The following is a 21986-nucleotide window of genomic DNA, read 5'->3' on the forward strand; positions in this document are numbered from 1 at the left end:
GCTCTGACACTTATTAGCGTGTGACCTTGGGCAAGTTACTTCATGTCTCTGTGCCTCAGTTCCAGCATCTGTAACAATGGGAATAATAATAGGGTTTGGGGAGGAATAGATAAGATAATGCCTGGGACATAAGTGCTCAATAAAAGTTAGCTATTGGGTCTGGGCAAGATGGCGGAAGAGTAAGACGCGGAGATCACCTTCCTTCCCACAGATACAGTAGAAATACATCTACACGTGGAACTGCTCCTACAGAACACCCACTGAACGCTGGCAGAAGACGTCAGACCTTCCAAAAGGCAAGAAAATCCCCACGTACTTGGGTAGGGCAAAAGAAAAAAGAAATAACAGAGATAAAAGAATAGGGACGGGACCTGCACCAGTGGGAGGGAGCTGTGAAGGAAGAAAGGTTTCCACACACTAGGAAGCCCCTTCGCGGGCAGAGACTGCGAGTGGCAGAGGGGGGAAGCTTCAGACCACGGAGGAGAGCGCAGCCACAGGGGTGCGGACGGCAAAGCGGAGAGATTCCCGCACAGAGGATCGGCGCCGAGCAGCACTCACCAGCCCGAGAGGCTTGTCTGCTCAGCCGCCGGGGCGGGCGGGGCCTGGGAGCTGGGGCTCGGGCTTCGGTGCTAGCCGGGAGGGAGTCCGGGAAAAAGACTGCAGCTGCCGAAGAGGCAAGAGACTTTTTCTTGCCTCTTTGTTTCGCGGCGCGCAAAGAGAGGGGATTCAGAGCGCCGCTTAAACGAACTCCAGAGACGGGCGCGAGACGCGGCTATCAGCGCGGACCCCAGAGACGGGCATGAGACGCTAAGGCTGCTGCTGCCGCCACCAAAAAGCCTGTGTGCGAACACAGGTCACTCTCCACACCACCCCTCCCGGGAGCCAGTGCAGCCCGCCACGGCCAGGCTCCCGTGATCCGGGGACAACTTCCCCGGGAGAACGCACGGCGCGCCTCAGGCTGCTGCAACGTCACACCGGCTTCTGCCACCGCAGGCTCACCCCGCCTCCTCCGTACCGCTCCCTCCACCCGGCCTGACTGAGCCAGAGCCGTTGAATCAGCTGCTCCTTTAACCCCGTTCTGTCTGGGCGGGGAACAGACGCCCTCAGGCGACCTACACGCAGAGGTGGGTCCAAATCCAAAGCTGAACCCCGGGAGCTGTACGAACAAAGAAGAGAAAGGGAAATCTCTCCCAGCAGCCTCAGAAGCAGCGGATTAAAGCTCCACAAACAACTTGATGTGCCTGCATCTGTTGAATACCTGAATAGACAACGAATCATCCCAAGTTTAGGAGGTGGACTTTGGGAGCAGGATATATTAATTTTTCCCTTTTTCCTTTTTTTGAGTGTATATGTGTATGCTTCTGGGTGAGATTTTGTCTGTATAGCTTTGCTCTCACCATTAGTCCTAGGGTTAGGTCCGTCCGTTTTTGTTTTTGTTTTTTTTTTACTTAAAAAAAATTTTTTTTCCCTAATAAATGTTTTCTTAATAATTTTTTCCTTATTTTCTATTTTTAAAAAATTAAAAAAAATTTTTTTAATAAGTTTTTTCATATTTTTTATTTTAAAAAATTAAAATTTTTTTTCTTAATAATTTTTTCTCTTATTTTTATTATAAAAAATCTATTTTTAAAAATTAAAAAATTTTTTTTCTTTATAAATTTATTCTTAATAATTTTTTTCTTATTTTTTATTATAATGGCTTTATTTTATTTTATTTTATCCTCTTTTTTTCTTTCTTTCTATTTTTTCTCCCTTTTATTCTGAGCCGTGTGGATGAAAGGCTCTTGGTGCTCCAGCCAGGCATCAGGGCTGTGCCTCTCAGTTGGGAGAGCCAACTTCAGGACACTGGTCCACAAGAGACCTCCCAGCTCCACGTAATACCAAACAGCGAAAATCTCTCAGAGATCTCCATCTCAACATCAAGACCCAGCTTCACTCAACGACCAGCAAGCTACAGTGCTGGACACCTTATGCCAAACAACTAGCAAGACAGGAACACAGCCCCATCCATTAACAGAGAGGCTGCCTAAAATCATAATAAGGCCACAGACACCCCAAAACACACCACCAGACGTGGACGTGCCCACCAGAAAGACAAGATCCAACCTCATCCACCAGAACACAGGCACTAGTCCCCTCCACCAGGAAGCCTACACAACGCACTGAACCAACCCTAGTCACTGGGGACAGATGCCAAAAACAACGGGAACTACGAACCTGCAGCCTGTGAAAAGGAGACCCCAAACACAGTAAGATAAGCAAAATGAGAAGACAAAAAAACACACAGCAGGTGAAGGAGCAGGGTCAAAACACACCAGACCTAACAAATGAAGAGGAAATAGGCAGTCTACCTGAAAAAGAATTCAGAATAATGATAGTAAAGATGATCCAAAATCTTGGAAATAGAATAGACAAAATGCAAGAAACATTTAACAAGGACGTAGAAGAACTAAAGAGGAACCAAGCAACGATGAAAAACACAATAAATGAAATTAAAAATACTCTAGACGGGATCAATAGCAGAATAACTGACGCAGAAGAACGGATAAGTGACCTGGAAGATAAAATAGTGGAAATAACTACTGCAGAGCAGAATAAAGAAAAAAGAATGAAAAGAACTGAGGACAGTCTCAGAGACCTCTGGGACAACATTAAACGCACCAACATTCAAATCATAGGGGTCCCAGAAGAAGAAGAGAAAAAGGGACTGAGAAAATATTTGAAGAGATTATAGTTGAAAACTTCCCTAATATGGGAAAGGAAATAGTTAATCAAGTCCTGGAAACACAGAGAGTCCCATACAGGATAAATCCAAGGAGAAACACACCAAGACACATATTAATCAAACTATCAAAAATTAAATATAAAGAAAACATATTAAAAGCAAGGGAAAAACAACAAATAACACACAAGGGACTCCCCATAAGGTTAACAGCTGATCTTTCAGCAGAAACTCTGCAAGCCAGAAGGGAGTGGCAGGATATACTTAAAGTGATGAAGGAGAAAAACCTACAACCAAGGTTACTCTACCCAGCAAGGATCTCATTCAGATTTGATGGAGAAATTAAAACCTTTACAGACAAGCAAAAGCTGAGAGAGTTCAGCACCACCAAACCAGCTTTGCAACAAATGCTAAAGGAACTTCTCTAGGCAAGAAACACAAGAGAAGGAAAACACCTACAATAACAAACCCAAAACATTTAAGAAAATGGGAATAGGAACATACATATCGATAATTATCTTAATGTAAATGGATTAAATGCTCCCACCAAAAGACACAGACTGGCTGAATGGATACAAAAACAAGACCCATATATATGCTGTCTACAAGAGACCCACTTCAGACCTAGAGACACATACAGACTGAAAGTGAGGGGATGGAAAAAGATATTCCATGCAAATGGAAATCAAAAGAAAGCTGGAGTAGCAATTCTCATATCAGACAAAATAGACTTTAAAATAAAGACTATTACAAGAGACAAAGAAGGACACTATATAATGATCAAGGGATCGATCCAAGAGGAAGGTATAACAATTGTAAATATTTATGCACCCAACATAGGAGCACCTCAATACATAAGGCAAATGCTAACAGCCATAAAAGGGGAAATCGACAGTAACACAATCATCGTAGGGGACTTTAACACCCCACTTTCACCAATGGACAGATCATCCAAAATGAAAATAAATAAGGAAACACAAGCTTTAAATGATACATTAAACAAGATGGACTTAATTGATATTTATAGGACATTCCACCCAAAAACAACAGAATACACATTTTTCTCAAGTGCTCATGGAACATTCTCCAGGATAGATCATATCTTGGGTCACAAATCAAGCCTTGGTAAATTTAAGAAAATTGAAATCGTATCAAGTATCTTTTCCGACCACAACGCTATGAGACTAGATATCAATTACAGGAAAAAGTCTGTAAAAAATACAAACTCATGGAGGCTACACAATACACTACTTAATAACGAAGTGATCACTGAAGAAATCAAAGGGGAAATCAAAAAATACCTAGAAACAAATGACAATGGAGACACAACGACCCAAAACCTATGGGATGCAGCAAAAGCAGTTCTAAGAGGGAAGTTTACAGCAATACAAGCCTACATCAAGAAACAGGAAACATCTCGAATAAACAACCTAACCTTGCACCTAAAGCAATTAGAGAAAGAAGAACAAAAAAACCCCAAAGCTAGCAGAAGGAAAGAAATTATAAAGATCAGATCAGAAATAAATGAAAAAGAAATGAAGGAAACAATAGCAAAAATCAATGAAACTAAAAGCTGGTTCTTTGAGAAGATAAACCAAATTGATAAACCATTAGCCAGACTCATCAAGAGAAAAAGGGAGAAGACTCTAATCAATAGAATTAGAAATGAAAAAGGAGAAGTAACCACTGACACTGCAGAAATACAAACGATCATGAGAGATTACTACAAGCAACTCTATGCCAATAAAATGGACAACCTGGAAGAAATGGACAGATTCTTAGAAATGCACAACCTGCCGAGACTGAACCAGGAAGAAATAGAAAATATGAACACACCAATCACAAGCACTGAAATTGAAACTGTGATTAAAAATCTTCCAACACACAAAAGCCCAGGACCAGATGGCTTCACAGGCGAATTCTATCAAACATTTAGACAAGAGCTAACACCTATCCTTCTCAAATTCTTCCAAAATATAGCAGAGGGAGGAACACTCCCCAACTCATTCTATGAGGCCACCATCACCCTGATACCAAAACCAGACAAAGATGTCACAAAGAAAGAAAACTACAGGCCAATATCACTGATGAACATAGATGCAAAAATCCTCAACAAAGTACTAGCAAACAGAATCCAACAGCACATTAAAAGGATTATACACCATGATCAAGTGGGGTTTATTCCAGGAATGCAAGGATTCTTCAATATACGCAAATCAATCAACGTGATACATCATATTAACAAATTGAAGGAGAAAAACCATATGATCATCTCAATAGATGCAGAAAAAGCTTTTGACAAAATTCAACACCCATTTATGATAAAAGCCCTGCAGAAAGTAAGCATAGAGGGAACTTTCCTCAACATAATAAAGGCCATATATGACAAACCCACAGCCAACATTGTCCTCAATGGTGAAAAACTGAAACCATTTCCACTAAGATCAGGAACAAGACAAGGTTGCCCACTCTCACCACTATTATTCAACATAGTTTTGGAAGTGTTAGCCACAGCAATCAGAGAAGAAAAAGAAATAAAAGGAATCCAAATCGGAAAAGAAAAAGTAAAGCTGTCACTGTTTGCAGATGACATGATACTATACATAGAGAATCCTAAAGATGCTACCAGAAAACTACTAGAGCTAATCAATGAATTTGGTAAAGTAGCAGGATACAAAATTAATGCACAGAAATCCCTTGCATTCCTGTATCCTAATGATGAAAAATCTGAAAGTGAAATTAAGAAAACACTCCCGTTTACCATTGCAGCAAAAAGAATAAAATATCTAGGAATAAACCTACCTAAGGAGACAAAAGACCTGTATGCAGAAAATTATAAGACACTGATGAAAGAAATTAAAGATGATACAAATAGATGGAGAGATATACCATGTTCTTGGATTGGAAGAATCAACATTGTGAAAATGACTCTGCTACCCAAAGCAATCTACAGATTCAATGCAATCCCTATCAAACTACCACTGGCATTTTTCACAGAACTGGAACAAAATTCACAATTTGTATGGAAACACAAAAGACCCCGAATAGCCAAAGCAATCTTGAGAACGAAAAATGGAGCTGGAGGAATCAGGCTCCCTGACTTCAGACTATATTACAAAGCTACAGTAATCAAGACAGTTTGGTACTGGCACCAAAACAGAAATATAGATCAATGGAACAGGATAGAAAGCCCAGAGATAAGCCCACGCACATATGGTCACCTTATCTTTGATAAAGGAGGCAAGCATATACAGTGGAGAAAAGACAGCCTCTTCAATAAGTGGTGCCGGGAAAACTGGACAGGTACATGTAAAAGTATGAAATTAGAACACTCCCTGACACCATACACAAAAATAAACTCAAAATGGATTAAAGACCTAAATGTAAGGCCAGACACTATCAAACTCTTAGAGGAAAACATAGGCAGAACACTCTATGAGCTAAGTTCTTTATATGCTCTATTGTATTTGATCTTCACAGTGACCTGGTAAGTGACTAATGCTACTCTCATTTTATAAATAAAAGCAACTGTCCATCAGAAGGGTTGGGTAACTTGTCCAAGGTCACACAGCTAAAGGTGGAACAGGTTTTTGACCTCAGATCTGATGAACCCCAAGCTAGATTTAATTTGCATAATACTGTGGAGCTGACATTGGAATGCAGACCTCCTGACTTCATTTTTTCCACTTATTTGTCATAGAAACAACGACCAGGTCCATCAACCCACAGTCTAAATAAAGTTAAGATGAAACTGAACAAGACTGGGGGTGAAACACAGTGATGCTACTCAGTGTCTGCCACTACTCCTTCCTAATCTTCATCTACTGAAAAATCCCTTTGAGCCAAGGACTGTGTCATTGTTACTCCTTACAAAGTCACCAAGCCTGGAATCTAGCTGTATTAGTCTGCTAGGTTTGCCATAACAAAATACCACAGAATGAGTGGCTTCAGCAGCAGAAATTTATTTTCTCACAGTTCTGGAGGGTGTAATTCCAAGATCAAGGCACCAACATGGTTGGTTTCTGGTGAGGTCTCTCTTCATGGCTTGTAGGCAGCCACTTTCTCGCTGTGTCCTCACATGGCCTTTCCTCTATGCAAGCATGGAGAGAGCAAGCTCTGGTGTCTCCTCCTCTTCTTATAAGGACACGAACCCTATTAGATCAGAATAATTACCTCCCTAAAGGCCCTGTCTCCAGTACCTCCCACTGGGGTTAGGGCTTCACATACGAATTTGGTTGGGGGTAGGGGACATAATTCATTTCATAACACTAATCAACACTTGTTTAGTGTTGATATAATGACCATTATGTCCAAAGGTAGAGGTTAAGAATGCCGTTCCCAGAGCATGAGCCTGAACCCTGATGCTGAAAGGAACCAAGGGGATATCCAGCAATCCAATCAACTCCTTACCTCTCAAGTCCTTTGTCCCTAACAGATGCATAAAGACTATAACCCCTGCATGGAATGCCTGTACTTAGGGTATGTTTAGCATTAGTAAATAGCCCAACGATTCCAACATCCTCATTTTACAAGTGAGGACCCTGAAGCTCAGAAAGATACAATGACCTGCCCAGGTCATAGAGCTGGTTAATGGGAGGGGCAGGACTGAGTCGAAGTGTTCTGGCTCCCAGCTTTGTGCTTCTTCCCTTTGGCCAGACTGGGAGATGAGTGTCCTGAGAAACCCTTAAAAGGAGAATACTGACCAATCTCCTGGAAGTGGGTGGTGTACTGTGTGGAGGGGACTGTGGACGGTGTCGGAGGAATGCACTTACATCTGGGTTGGGGGAGTGTGTTTTGTGTGGAGTGTGTGGCATGTGTATGAGACGTGGGATATGTGTTGGGTGTGGAGGGGGCATGTGGAATGTGTAGGAGTGTCTGGGGAGGTGGAGTGCTTGCAGGTGTAGAGGCTATGTAGTGGGTTTGTGTGTGTCACGGGTAGTAAGCGTGGGGTATGTTGTGCTTGTGTGTGCAGGCACATGTATGTGTGGTCTGTGGTGTGTGTGGAGTGTTGGTGGGCGGCACAAGTCAGCTCAGCCTGCACTTTTGTCTTCCTCATTATTCAGTGTCTTGGGCCCCCTCTTCTGGCATAAAAGCCCCTCTTGCAACTCACAAGGGTAGGGATTGGCAAACTTCTTCTGAAAAGGACCAGACAGTAAATATTTTAGGCTCTGGGCACCATATGGTCTCTGTCACAACGATTCAGCTCTTCCATTTTAGCTTGAAAGTAGCCATAGACAAAATGTAAACACATGGGGTGGCTGTGTTCCAATAAAACTTTATTTACAAACAGATAGGCTGGATTTGACCTAAGGGATACAGTTTGCAGAACCCTAGAATTAGTGCTTCCTTTGTCCCTGACAAACACCCTCACACACATGTCCCCATCATCCCCTTATCTCACTTCACCAATTTCTCAGATTCCAAACCCAGGACTCCTCATGGCTCTGTCAGCGACCCTTCCTTCTGTCTGTGAGCCTCAATGTCAACACCACCGCCACCGCCAACACTGTCATTATCCTGCTCCTTTCAAGCACTGTACTTGTCACCTTGCAGGCATTATTACATTAATCCCTTCAAAAATACCAAGAGGTAAGTATCACTCCCCATCTAACAGATGAGTGGACTGAGGCTTAGAGAGTTAAGTAACTTGTCCAAGGTTACTGTAACTATTTAGTGACAGATTTGGACCTGGCTCTCCTGAGTTATAAATCCCAAGCTCTCAATAAATTCTCTACTAGCTCTTAATAGATGGTTTTATTCTAGCACAATGAGAAAAATCACCAAAGTGAAAAAGAACATAAAGTAACAAGTTGAATCTCTTGATCTCAGTTGTAGGCTTAGGGATCTAGAGCCATGATCACTAGGCTAGTGGTCACCTGAAGGGTCAGCATCAGACTCTCTTGGGGAGATTGTTAACATGCACACACATTCCTGGGTTGAGCCCTCAGAGATTTTGATTTCATAGACACAGGATGTGGCCTAGGAATCTGCCTTTAGACCAGAACCCACAGTGATTCTGGTCTAGGTATCCTAGGTCCAGTGGGAGGCATCACAACTTCGGAGATCCTGCTAGAAAACCCTGTAATCAGAGTGTTGTAACTCAGATGCTTTGAGATGTCCATCTCTGGGTCTCTGGTCCTGTTGAACGACTCAGTGGCAGCACAGTTTTTGCTGATATACTGCTGATAATGACCTAATATTACACCCTTAGCATAACTGTTCCGCTTGGAGTCTAGCCCTAGGAGGACAAGAGACGAAAGGTCTGTTGTTCTTTTTTCCATTCCTGTGTCCTCTAGACCAATTCCTGGCATGTCTATGCATGCCAAATGAGTTAATTTTATCAGAAACCTTTAATACCTTAATGTGGACATCTCTAGCTGCACTGTGGCTTTGGAGGGGGAAAAAGGGGATCATCTGCATTTGAACCTTCTGTAATATCACTAATACAAATAAGTAAGGGATGACTCTACTTAGCACACAAAAGTTTGGCATTTATGGGAATGTGGAGGTTAATGCAGATTTTGAACAAATGATTTTTTTCCTGCTTGGTGATTTAAGCACTCACATCTATCTCCTTACAGCAGCATCTTAGCTACAGAGCAAGGCAGTGAGAGCTCTGTTTTGTAAGGTGGTCCTATCCTTTCAAGTTGACAACTTGCTTGCCTTTTGGTCAATCCCCAGTGGCCTGCTCCAGGCCCATTCTTTGCAGAGGTGTCCCACTCTCCCCATGAACGAGAAATGATCGTGCCATTGCAGTCTTGCAGGTGCTGTGCATCATTCTGAGCAAGTGCAGGGCTCCTTGGCTTCCACTTCAAGCATGCCGTGAGTGCTCAGTTGGGACCACTGGCTTTCTCCCGCCTGACTTTTCATCCAGTGGATATTGCTTGTGTAGGGGTGGTGGACAGTGCGCTGTGTCCTGTAGTTTCATGAAGATGCTTGTTCTAATCAAATATTTCAAGGTCCAGAGTTCCGAATCGCATTGCCATATGTGCAATGGGAAGAAATGATGTAAGTGTGTGTGTGTGTGTGTGTGTGTGTGTAAAACAGATCAGGTCTATCTCCTCATCTGTTAGAATAACAGAAAACAGCTCAGGCAGAAACAGGAAACAGAGGTCAAGAGGTCCCATTTGTGACATAGAATAACCTGTGCCTTAGGATATTTCATGTAATGACTTTAAATCACAGTACCTAGGAGCACAAATGCTGGGTGAATCTTGGCTCCACCACTCACTGCTCTGTGGTCTTGGCCACCTGCCATAACCTTGCTAAGTCTCAGTCTCCTTATCTGTAAAATGAAAGTAATAAAAGTGCTTCCCTCATTGGGTTGTTGCAAAGAAGAAATGAAACAGTATTTGTAAAAGTGATTACATGCCTGGCATGCAGTAGGTGCTCAGTAAATGGTAGCTTTCTGTTCATTGGATTTTCATTCACAAAACATTTATGGGCTGCCTTTTATGCACCAAGTACTGTTTTTAGGTACTGAGGCTAAAGCAGTGAACAAACAGATAGGAATCCCTGCTTTTGTGCCTAAAGGGTCAGACAAGTGAATGGAACTTACATGGTAATAAGGGCTATCACAAGCACAAAGCAGGGGAGGGTGCTGTGGAATGGTAGGGTGGGCTCGGCTCATTTTCCTGACCTCCCACCTGGGAGCTGTGTGAGGACTGCAGTGTGGGATACAAGGAATGGCTTGGGAGTATTGGCAGGTTGTGATGACTGGAGAAATCTTGGATAGGAGGCATAAAGAGATTAGTTCTGACCTGACAGTGTTGAGGCAGAGAGCATTCGGGGATGAGATGGGGGTGACGGTCTTTCAGGAGCACACAGAATTCTGGGGCCCTCTCTTTATCCCTACGATTAGTTAGTGGAGGCTAGGGAATGGGTGCTTTTATACGCCATGATTATTATCTTAGCTATAAAAGTTTCCTAGCTTGGGATCAATGGATGGGGTGAAAGGGGCTTCTGGAAGTCCAGAAGTTTTATGCAAAATAACGTACGTTTGTGCAGGGAGAAAGTTCATAAATTTAATGTCATACTCAAAGGGGTCTGTGACCAAAACAGGGTTGGAACTGCTTGTCTCCATGATTCGTAGGAAGGATGAGCACACCAGACAGTGCCAGTTTATGGCTGAGGTCCTCACGTAACTATGAACAGTGCTTCCTTTCACTCTCCAAGCTGTCTAGATGACTTTTTGGTCTTCCAAGCTTTCAGGCCCCTACCTTACTTCTTTGTCTGACATACGTCTACATCTCTTAGATGACTTTCAGCCCTGGATTGAAAAGAAGAGTCTAGAACTCTGTTCAAGTAGGGTGTTGGGGTTACTAGTTATACCACTCAGTAACTGCCTAGGCTGATGTCCCCAGGTACCACCTGCCTGGAGAGGAAAGAACATGAGCGCCTCTAGTTTAGGGACCAGCGGTAAGCTTTCAGAGGACTCCTTCCAACGTCGTGGAGAGTGTGTTTCTGCTCTTTTCCTTAAGGCCCCTCTCCCTTGCTTCCTCATTCGCCACAGATTGTGATAACCTGACGTTGTGCCGATTCAGGCAGTAGACAGGATGAAGCAAAAAATCCAAAGCACCTTGTAATCAACAAGATAGATGATTAGAGCTGACAGCCCCTAACACTGGGGACTTAGGTGGAGAAAATCCCCAATCTCTTTCCACTGAACTGAGCTTGAGATATGTGTCTGCATGTCCGAGGGGCTTAGCTACAAGGGTGGCTGTAATATCCTTCCCTTAAGGCACTAAAAACATCTGAATTTTGCTTCCTAATCATTAAAACAAACAGAAGTAAAGGGAAAGTAAATGTTGAACAGCATAAAGAACCAACAGAATTAAATATAGTTGAATGAGTTAATTTTAGAATGCCCACCCCCTGATTTTCTACCACTTATTTATTTATTTATTTTTCTCTTTGGTCTGTTTATGAGTTTACCATTTTCTCTGCACAAGAAAAATTTTGGCTAATGACTTTGAACTCCTTTGGGTCTTCTAACCTTGGAGAGCCAGGAAATAGAGTTGGGTTCAGGATAGAGGGAGAGAAAGAATAAAAGATCAAGAAACTGGGAATCAGAGTGTCCATTGAGACACATACTCAAGCCTCATTTCTCTTTGTCATTTTTGGGGGGCTTGCTGCTTAGGTTTGGAGGTCTAAGGCCTTCTGTGAATAACATTACATTTGCTCCATGGTTTTGGTGTAATAAGTGGAAAACACCTGAGGTGTGCTTTCCAAATGACTCCTATTTCTTATAAAATTATTGAACGTAACAAAAGATTATCCAATCTGAACTATCACGTTTAAACCAAACCTTCCTCTTAAGGTACACCGTCACATAGGCACATACACATTCCTTTGGGACAGGGGGAGGCCACAGTACCCCAACCTTTCCATGGGAGCTTGCTACGGTCCATGTGAGGGTGGATTGAAGCTCTCTTTCCAGCAGTCACCTAGCCTAGCACTGGGGATTGGATCTAGGGTGAGGTCCAGAGTCCCCAGGCAGAGACAGGACCCTCAAGCACCAGGAGAGCATCAGGACAGCATGAGCCCTGCATGGGGAGCAAGTGTCATGGCGCTATGGAAGCTCAGGGTTCTCATACTTGGTACACCCTACTAGTTTGGCTAGTATACATGCTGGCTCCATCAGTTCCACCTGTCAAGCTGTAAAGGCACAGACTTTACATTTATGCAAATCAGGCAACTCTAATGTGTATATCCTGGTAGTACATGGTGGCCCTCCTGGCAACATTGGTATGATAAGGTATTACATGACTTTGAGTCATAATTTAACATATACACCATACTTTGAAAAGGCCATGGTTCATGTTCGGTCTGCGGGCATAGTTATTTGTTGTTGTGTAGTTTTTGCCCTGAGAGTGTTTGGGGTTTTTTGTTCTGTTTTTTTGCTTTAATCTTTATTGGAGTATAATTGCTTTACAATGTTGTGTTAGTTTCTGCTGTATAACAAAGTGAATCAGCTGTATGTATACATATATCCCCATATCCCCTCCCTCTTGAGCCTCCCTCCCACCCTCCCTATCCCACCCCACTAGGTCATCACAAAGCGTTGAGCTGATCTCCCTGTGCTATGCAGCAGCTTCCCACTAGCCATCCATTTTACATTTGGTAGTGTATATATGTCAGTGCTACTATCTCACTTCGTCCCAGCTTCCCCTTCCCCCACCCCATGCCCTCAAGTCTGTTCTGTACGTCTGTGTCTTTATTCTTGCCCTGCCACTAGGTTCATCAGTACCATTTTTTTTAGATTCCATATATATGCGTTAGCATATGGTATTTGTTTTTCTCTTTCTGACTTACTTCACTCCGTATGACAGACTCTAGGTCTATCCGCCTCACTACAAATAACTCAATTTCGTTCCTTTTTATGGCTGAGTAATATTCCATTGTATACATGTGCCACGTCTTCTTTATCCATTCCTCTGTTGATGGATATTTAGGTTGCTTCTGTGTCCTGGCTATTGTAAATAGTGCTGCAGTGAACATTGTGGTACATGTATCTTTTTTAAATTTAAAATAATTTTTCACTTATTTATTTTTTTAACATCTTTATTGGAGTATAATTGCTTTACAATGGTGTGTTAGTTTCTGCTTTATAACAAAGTGAATCAGCTATACATATACATATATCCCCATATCTCCTCCCTCTTGTGTCTCCCTCCCACCCTCCCTATCCCACCCCTCTAGATGGTCACAAAGCACCGAGCTGATCTCCCTGTGCTATGCGGCTGCTTCCCATTAGCTATCTATTTTACATTTGGTAGTATATATAAGTCCATGCCACTCTCACTTCGTCCCAGCTTACCCTTCCCCCCTCCCTGTGTCCTCAAGTGCATTCTCTATGTCTGTGTCTGTATTCCTGTCCTGCCCCTATGTTCTTCAGAACCACTTTTTTTTTTTTTTTTAGATTCCACATATATGTGTTAGCATACGGTATTTGTTTTTCTCTTTCTGACTTACTTCACTCTGTATGACAGACTCTAGGTCCATCCACCTCACTACAAATAACTCAATTTCGTTTCTTTTTATGGCTGAGTAATATCCCATTGTATGTATGTGCCACATCTTCTTTATCCATTCATCTGTCGATGGACACTTAGGTTGCTTCCACGTCCTGGCTATTGTAAATAGAGCTGCAATGAACATTTTGGTACATGACTCTTTTTGAACTATGGTTTTCTCAGGGTATATGCCCAGTAGTGGGATTGCTGGGTTGTATGGTAGTTCTATTTTTAGTTTTTTAAGGAACCTCCATACTGCTCTCCATAGTGGCTGCATCAATTTACATTCCCACCAACAGTGCAGGAGGGTTCCCTTTTCCCCACACCCTTTCCAGCATTTATTGTTTCTAGAGTTTTTGATGATGGCCATTCTGACTGGTGTGAGGTGATACCTCATTGTGGTTTTGATTTGCATTTCTCTGATGATTAGCGATGTTGAGCATCTTTTCATGTGTTTGCTGGCAATCTGTATGCCTTCTTTGGAGAAATGTCTATTTAGGTCTTCTGCCCATTTTTGGATTGGGTTGTTTGTTTTTTTTATATTGAGCTGCATGAGCTGCTTATATATTTTGGAGATTAATCCTTTGTCAGTTGCTTCATTTGCAAATATTTGCTTTCTCCCATTCTGTTTGGGTTTTTATTGTTGTGGTTGTTGTTGTTTTTGACACTCACATTTTAAAGCAGTGAGATTTCACATGATCTGACTTTTGTTGTTTTTTTCTTTTATCACAAGATCTAGTTTCCCTAAGTCCTTATTAGCAGCAGCCAAACAGGAGCAGCCATTTGCTCTCCATTTAGCCCCCATTTCTGCCTGGCACAGTTCTCTGTCCTTGCAGCCTTGTCACTCAGCCACCTTGATTTGGAAGCCCCTGTTCTTCTCCTTGGTAAATTTGGTGACCCCTAAGTCCCCTCCTGTAGAGTCTGGCTGGTCCAGACTGGTGATATCCAAGGCTCTATCTAAGGAAGAAACTTCCCAAGGACCACCTCAACTCTTCCCAGACAGTAGATCTGTACTGGTGGCTGCCGTCTACAGAGCTTGGCACACTGCGAATGAAGTAGAACCGGGATGAAGATCCAGGTTCTCTGATCCTTGGCCCAGACTATTCTCTGCTCCTTTTCATCTTGTTATCATTTTTGAGTGTGTTACCTTGGTGTGACATCTATTTCTCCCCCTCCCAGTGGAGGCCCCTTAGTATGTTTTCACTCTCCCAGCTAGTCAGTGGTCATGAATTTCACAAGTGCTGCAAATGTGAATTGTCTGGGTTGCATCTCCCAGTTGGAGTCTATGGCAGTCAATATTTTCCCAGGATGTTATCTCTCAGCCAGACTGAAGCCAAAAAGTGGCAAGCAGGCAATCAACAAGTATTTATTAGTCCCCTGATCTTTGTTCCACTTCCTGAAGAAGTATTACATTTAATTCCTCTTAGAGCAGGTGACAGACATCTGCTTAAGTAAAGGGGGAATTTATTGGCTCCAGAAATCCAAGCATGAATATCAAGTCATGGGAAGGGCAGGGTCACAGCTGGGCCTTGGAAAAACTAGAAGCAGAAACTCAGCAATACAGGACTCTTTGTTCGGTCCTCGCATCTACAATGCCCTGCGTTGGCATCGTTCTCAACATGGTAGAAAAATGTCCACCAATGTTTCCTAATTTTACACTTTCTGCTTCTGTCACTGGGGAATGACTTCCTCATTGTGAGTTCTCCAGAGCCTATGAAAATTCTCTGATTGGTCTAACCTAGGTCAGGTGCCTGTCCCTGAACCAATCAGCCATGGCGTGGGTGGGGAAGGAGGGAGGTACTCATTCAATGTGAAACCAGTCAGCTGTGACCTGGGATGGCTTCTGTTGTACTAAGAAGATAGCTTCCCCTTGGGGAAGGGGGTAAAAGTGCAGAGCATAGTCCCAGAAAAGGAGGGAGGGAAAGCTTTGGAAGACTGTCTTAATCTGCTGGTGTTGCCATAATGAAATATCATAAACTGGGTGGCTTAAACAACTTACATTTATTTCTCATGGTTCTAGAGGCTGGAAGTCTGAGATCAGGGTGCTGGCATGGTTGAGTTTGGGTGAGAGCTTTCTTACTTAATTGCACACAGCCGCCTTCTCTCCGTGTCCTCACTTGACTTTTTCATTGTGCGAGAGCCCAGGAGGGGAGTGAGAGAGAGCACTAGCTCTCCAGTGTCCCTTCTTATAAGGGTACTAATCCCATCATGAGGGCCCCACCCTCATAACCTCATCTAACTCTAATTACCTCCCAAAGTCTCCATCTCCAAATACCATCACATTGGGAGTCAGGGTTTCAACATATGAATTTGGGAGGGCAGAAACATTCAGTCCGTAACAAAGAGTAAACATTGCATCCAGTGTATCTGCCCACAGGATCTTACAATTGAGTGGGGGGTTAAGATTTATGTATGGAAGCATTGGTGATAAAAGACTGCACTGCATATAGCTGATGTGTCATTGATTATTTGGAGGAGGCTTGTGAAGAGGGCGCTCGTGTAATCAAGGATGACACCACACACAGTGCTGGCTTTCTCAAATTGGGATCTTGGGATAGAAGGAGCTTGAATTAAAGCTGATCATTTTTCCTGGTCCCTCAGTTTTACTCAGAATTGGGTGTGGGAGGAGTACATTAAATCCAACATACAACACAGATACGTTATAAAGGATAATATGAAATTTGTATAACCTTTAAAATAAAAGTACAGTTTAGAAGATGAAGAAATTCAGGCTTTTTGGCCTGGGGTGCCAGTCCCCTTCCCAATACAAATTGATACTCTACTGTGTCAATAAAACTTTGGTGAAGAAGTTTAAAAAGCCTGGAGGGTAACTGGGAGTTCTTGAACATTGTTTATTAAGAACTATATGGCCTTGGAGTACTTAGTAGCTCCTCTGGCCTAAAAGAATTTGAAGTGGGTGGGGAGGGATGAGACAGGCTATAGAAGGAGATCCCTGAGTTCCTTCTGACGACAGCATACTGTGTAGGTTTTGTTTTCTATTTTACTATGGGAAGCAGGATTTCTGCAGTGGCACCGCAAACCACATGAGGTTTAATTAGCTTATAGTTTTATAACCTCAGTTCTGGGATCTCAAGGTTTAATTAGCTTATAGTTCTATAACCTCAGTTTTGGGATCTCCAGACTATCCTTGTGATTTGCATATCACCTTCAGGACTTTCTATGTAAATGTTGCTTAAGTAATGCAAATGAGTAGAGCTATTTTGCTAATTAGAGGGATTAGATTTAAGGACACCAGGCCTCAAACAAGACAGACCAGAGAGAGAATGGAATTAGCTGGGATGGAGTCAATAGAGGTGGGAGGCCTGCGGGTGGCTTTTTTAGTGGAGAAAGAATTAGTTTGGAAACTTGAAGATCTCCCTAGGATGGCTCAGCAGCACCTACTTTGTTGTTTTTCCACCTATTCCAATGGAAGCCACACCCTTCTCATCTAAGGCACACCTCTTCACATGTGCCCTGAGCACCTTCCTCCCATCCTTGTGTTGGATCAGTTGATTGCCAGTAATTGTCACTTCTCTTGTATACTTGCAGCCTCTCCCTCTCTGCTGGTATCTTCTTCCATCTGCATTAAAGGTGGAGAGGCTCTTCTCAGCTGTCTCCCATACTCTTGTTCATTCCCCTCCAGCCACACTAGCCTCCTTGCTTCCTGGCTTACTCCTGCTCTAGGACCTTGGCAGTTACTGCTTCTTGCTGGAATGCGTTTCTCCCAAATATTTGTGTTTCCTTTCTTCCTTCAAGATGTTGCTCAGTTGTCATCCTCTTGATGAAAACTTCCTTGGCCATGAAATCAAAAATTTCTACTCTCCTTCCTCAAACTTATACACATTCCCACCTTTTTATCTCCTTGGTACTTATTATTATCTGCTATACTATATATTTTTCACTTTTTAATTTTTATTCTCTCTCTCGCCCACTGGAATATAAACTACGTAGGACAGGGTTGTTGTTTTTTTTTTTTTGTCTTCTGTTTACTAGTGGATTCCTAGGCCTGGCACATAATAGGGACTCTATAAATATTCATTGAGTGAATGAATTTAGTCATTTGAGTATCACCGCTACAGTTTTTGCCAATATGTTTGTTTTAATTGGCTCACTTTTTAAACTCAAATTAATTTTCTTACATGGAAACTTTATATCACTGTTATTAATGGAAAACCCAGTATCATTTTTTATAAGTAAAAAGTATGCCTCAACATGTTTATAATAAATACATAGCTATTAAATAAACAAAAGTTTATTTCTATATCACCCAAACTAAACTTAATTCCAGTGGTATTGAAATGACATTTTGGGGAACATTGCATTAAATGCCCATATTTCTTGAGGTTCTGCCCTAAATGGCCTTTTCTATATAGTATCCACGGGTAAACTTATCAGTAGCAAATGGTCTCATTTTCCACATTGTTCAGACAGCAATTCTCTGGTACCAGCTGGGTGTCCTGCGATTTATTTCAATTCTGACCCTAACTACCTGGAGTTAGTGCAGACCCCGTAAGTTAAGGGCAAAGTCTTTCAGAGACTGCCCCCACTTCATACACCAGCCACAAGTCTCAGGGACTACCCACACTTCTGAATGGCTATAAATTTAGGGGTTCCCATGACCCCCTCATATTCAATAATTAGCTAAAACAAATCACAGAACCCACTGGAAGTGCTATACTTATGGTTGTAGTTTTATTATTAAGGATATAACTCAGGAACAGCCAAGAGATGCATAGGGCAAGATCTGAGGAGAGAGGAGGGACACAGAGCTTCTATGCCCTCTCCTCATGGAATCCAGGCACATCAACCTCCCATCACAGCAATGTGCTCACCAATCAGGAAGCTCCTCTGAGCCTGGGTGTCCAGAGTTTTTAATGGAGTTTTATTATGTAGACAGGATTGAGTAAATCAATGGTCCTGTGATTGAACTCAATCTCCAGCCCCCTTCCCTCACTGGGGGTTAGGCTGGCCCAAAGTTCCAACCCTCTAATCATGTGTTTGGTCTTTCTGGTGACCAGCTCCCATCCTGACACCATCTAGAGCCCACCAAGAATCATCTCATTAGCATAACAAAGACATTCCTGTCATTCAGGTAATTCCAAGTTTTTTTTTTTTATTAATTTTTATTGGATTATAGTGGATTTACAATGTTGTGTTAGTTTCTGCTGTACATCAAAGTGAGTCAGTTTTACATACAGCCACTCTTTTTTAGATTCTATTCCCATATAGGTCATTACAGAGTATTGAGAAGAGTTCCCTGTGCTATACAGTAGGTCCTTATTGTTATCTATTTTAGGTATAGTGGTACGTATATGTCAATCCCAATCTCCCAATTTATCCCTTTGTGCCAGGAACTGGGGACAAAGACCAGATATATTTTTTATTGTATCAGACACATATATACACATGAATCACAAATTCATTATCTCAGCTCATATCTCTCCTCTGAAATTGAGACTCTCAGATCCAGTTGCTACCTGAGTGTCTTTTTTAAGGATACCACGGTTCCTCTAATCTATCAATGTCTAAAAATAAAGCCCTCTCCCCATCCCACCACCCTATCCAACAGATATACTCTTCCTCCTGTATTTCCTCTTAGTAAATATCATATTGCCATCCACCCAGCTGCCCAAATCTGAAACCTGGGTTTTACCCTTAATTCTTCTAGCTCACATTCTATACTGTTTCCTCATCTTTGAATGTTAATTCTCTGTCTCCCCTTCCTGTCCTACTTATCTAGATTTCAGCTTAAAAGTCATGGTGCCCAGGAAACCTTTGCTGGTCTACCAAGACTGGTTAGGTGTTCCCACACTTCCACAACCATGCCACTTATCACTCAGTGTAATAATTTCCTGTTTGTCTTTCTTGCCCACTAGCTTGGTGAGGGCAGTAATTGTGTCTGTCTTACTCACTTTTGTATCCTTGCATCTGGCACATAGTTAGCACTCAGTAAATATATACTGAATGAATGAATGAATGAAACGATCCAAAATTGGAGCATTTCAAAATAAGATGTCTATATAATTATTTTCTATACTAGTGATTACCCACTTGCTATAGGTGATGCTCTGGTTTAATCTTATTTTGAGAATTAAATGATTTATGTATTTCATAATACCTGGCTTATAAGTGTCTTCACTCATACATTTATTACTTGGCTATTTATTGAATATCTGCTGATGGGGGAAGCAGTGCCCTGGGGCTGGGGATGAGTGGTGACCCTGTCAATCTACTAGGAGAATCATATGTAAACAAATTGGAATAAAATATGATAGATCCTATGAAAGAGATATGAGCAAATTGCTATGGGAAGTACTGAGTGTGGTAGATTGGATTATTATTCGCATGCCCTCTGCCACATACTTTCCAGTGCATGTCACAAGAGTAGGCAGTATATATATTCTCATCCCATTCACTTGGAACTTGGTTATGTGACTTGCTTTGACCAATTAATTTAAGCAGAAGTAAAGTCACAATGTGCCAGTTCCGAGCAGACAGTTTAAGAAAATAATAAGTTTTTGTCAGACATCTCACGATTTGCCCATAAAGAGTAAGTTCCAGGTAGCCATTGCTCTCTTGGCCTGAGTCCTGGAATAAAGACACATGGAGCAGATTTAAATTTAAGCCATAGATTGCAGTTTAGCTTAGGCTAGCTGAGAGGAGCCAATCCTCAGGCAACCCACATTCCCATAAACATGAAATAGATACTTTTTGTAAGCCAATGAGATTGCGAAGGGTGGTGTTTTTTGCACAGCATTGTCACAGCAGAAATCTGACATACACTGAGTATTCATCTAATGACTTTGGTGAGGGTATGAGACGTAAGGAAAAGGCTATGTGGCTGTAGATATTTCCCAGGACACAAAATGCCCCCAATCCCCTGCAGGTTGCAGACTGTTAAAAGAAAAAGTCAATGCAGTGAACTCAATACTTTATTCCATACACCATGAAGCCTGGGATCCACACGTGGCAAGATTTAAACACGGGGGCTTGCTAAAGGGATCTGACCTATTCATACTGGAAAATCTATCTTGTATTCACAGATATTTCTCCCACAGCTTGAGTTTTCATAACGCAAACTAGACGATGTGGCATTGATCAATTAAAACATACAGTTTGTGCAGAGCATTAGGGCTCTGATGTAACCACAGGGGAATTGGTACCACTTGAATGAGAAAAGCTGGTCTCCCAAGGCAGGGAAGCACATTGCTACCAGTCAGGGTATTGAGTTTCTCAGTGTGGGTTTTCTCTTGTTTGCCCTTCGTAGTTGTGAATTCAGCTACAATTTATTTCATTTTGTGCTAACAATGGATAGCAAGGGGATAAAACTGTGTAAAAGAAGCTCTTTAATTCCTAATCTCTTTTTCTCCACTGCTACAACTTTCTTGTGTTTTTGTTTTAAATGGGAAGCAGGGGAAGCAGTCAAGGATAGTAGTTATGAAAAAGCCCTATGAATTAGACTTCTTTGAATTAGACTTTGAATCCAGGCCCCATCAAGAATAGCGTAAAAATAACTTAAGCTCTTAGCCTCCGTTTCTTCATCTGTAAAATAAGGATAATAATAGTGCTTATCTCGGGATTATGAAGAGTCAGTGAAATAATCTTGTAAAGCTTAGGACAGTGCCTAGCAGACAATAAACAGTCAATAAATAATAGAATTTATTATAGGGAGAATTTTGTTAGTGCAGTTTTTCTTAGGAAAACAGCTGTTCATTATAGAAAGACAGGCTGTGGCATGGCATTTACTTTGACTTTTTTACTATCGAAAAAAAAAACCTCAGGACCCAAATCATGATTAGCTTTCTCCACTTTGGTTCTCTGAGAGGAATAAGGGTCAGTGACACAGAAAGTTTGGACTCACCGCAAAATGAACACTTCCGGAAGCTTCACTTGATTGAGATCAAAATAGACTGGGCTCTCTGGTAACGAACTGTGGGCAAGTTTCCAAGTGCACTTGGGATCCTTCCACACATACCACACTGGAGTGACAGCAGCTGTGCTGTGGAGCGGCCAGGGTGAAATGTTTCTCCAGTGAATTTGCCAGGAAGATAAGAAGAACATTCCAACAGCTAATGTGTTGCCCTAATGGCAGGTCACCTCATTCTCAGGTCTACTTTTTTCCTGACTGCAGAGAACACCAGGGTGGACAGCCTTGGGTTTATGGAAACTGTGGTTGCCAAGGAAAGTTAATTCTCTTCAGAAACTACAAGTTGATAATGGTTCAGATTTTCAAGAAAGAATTTCTTGCG

The sequence above is a fragment of the Eubalaena glacialis genome, chromosome 4 (genome assembly GCF_028564815.1).
Source record: "Eubalaena glacialis isolate mEubGla1 chromosome 4, mEubGla1.1.hap2.+ XY, whole genome shotgun sequence".
Classification (NCBI taxonomy): Eukaryota; Metazoa; Chordata; class Mammalia; order Artiodactyla; family Balaenidae; genus Eubalaena; species Eubalaena glacialis.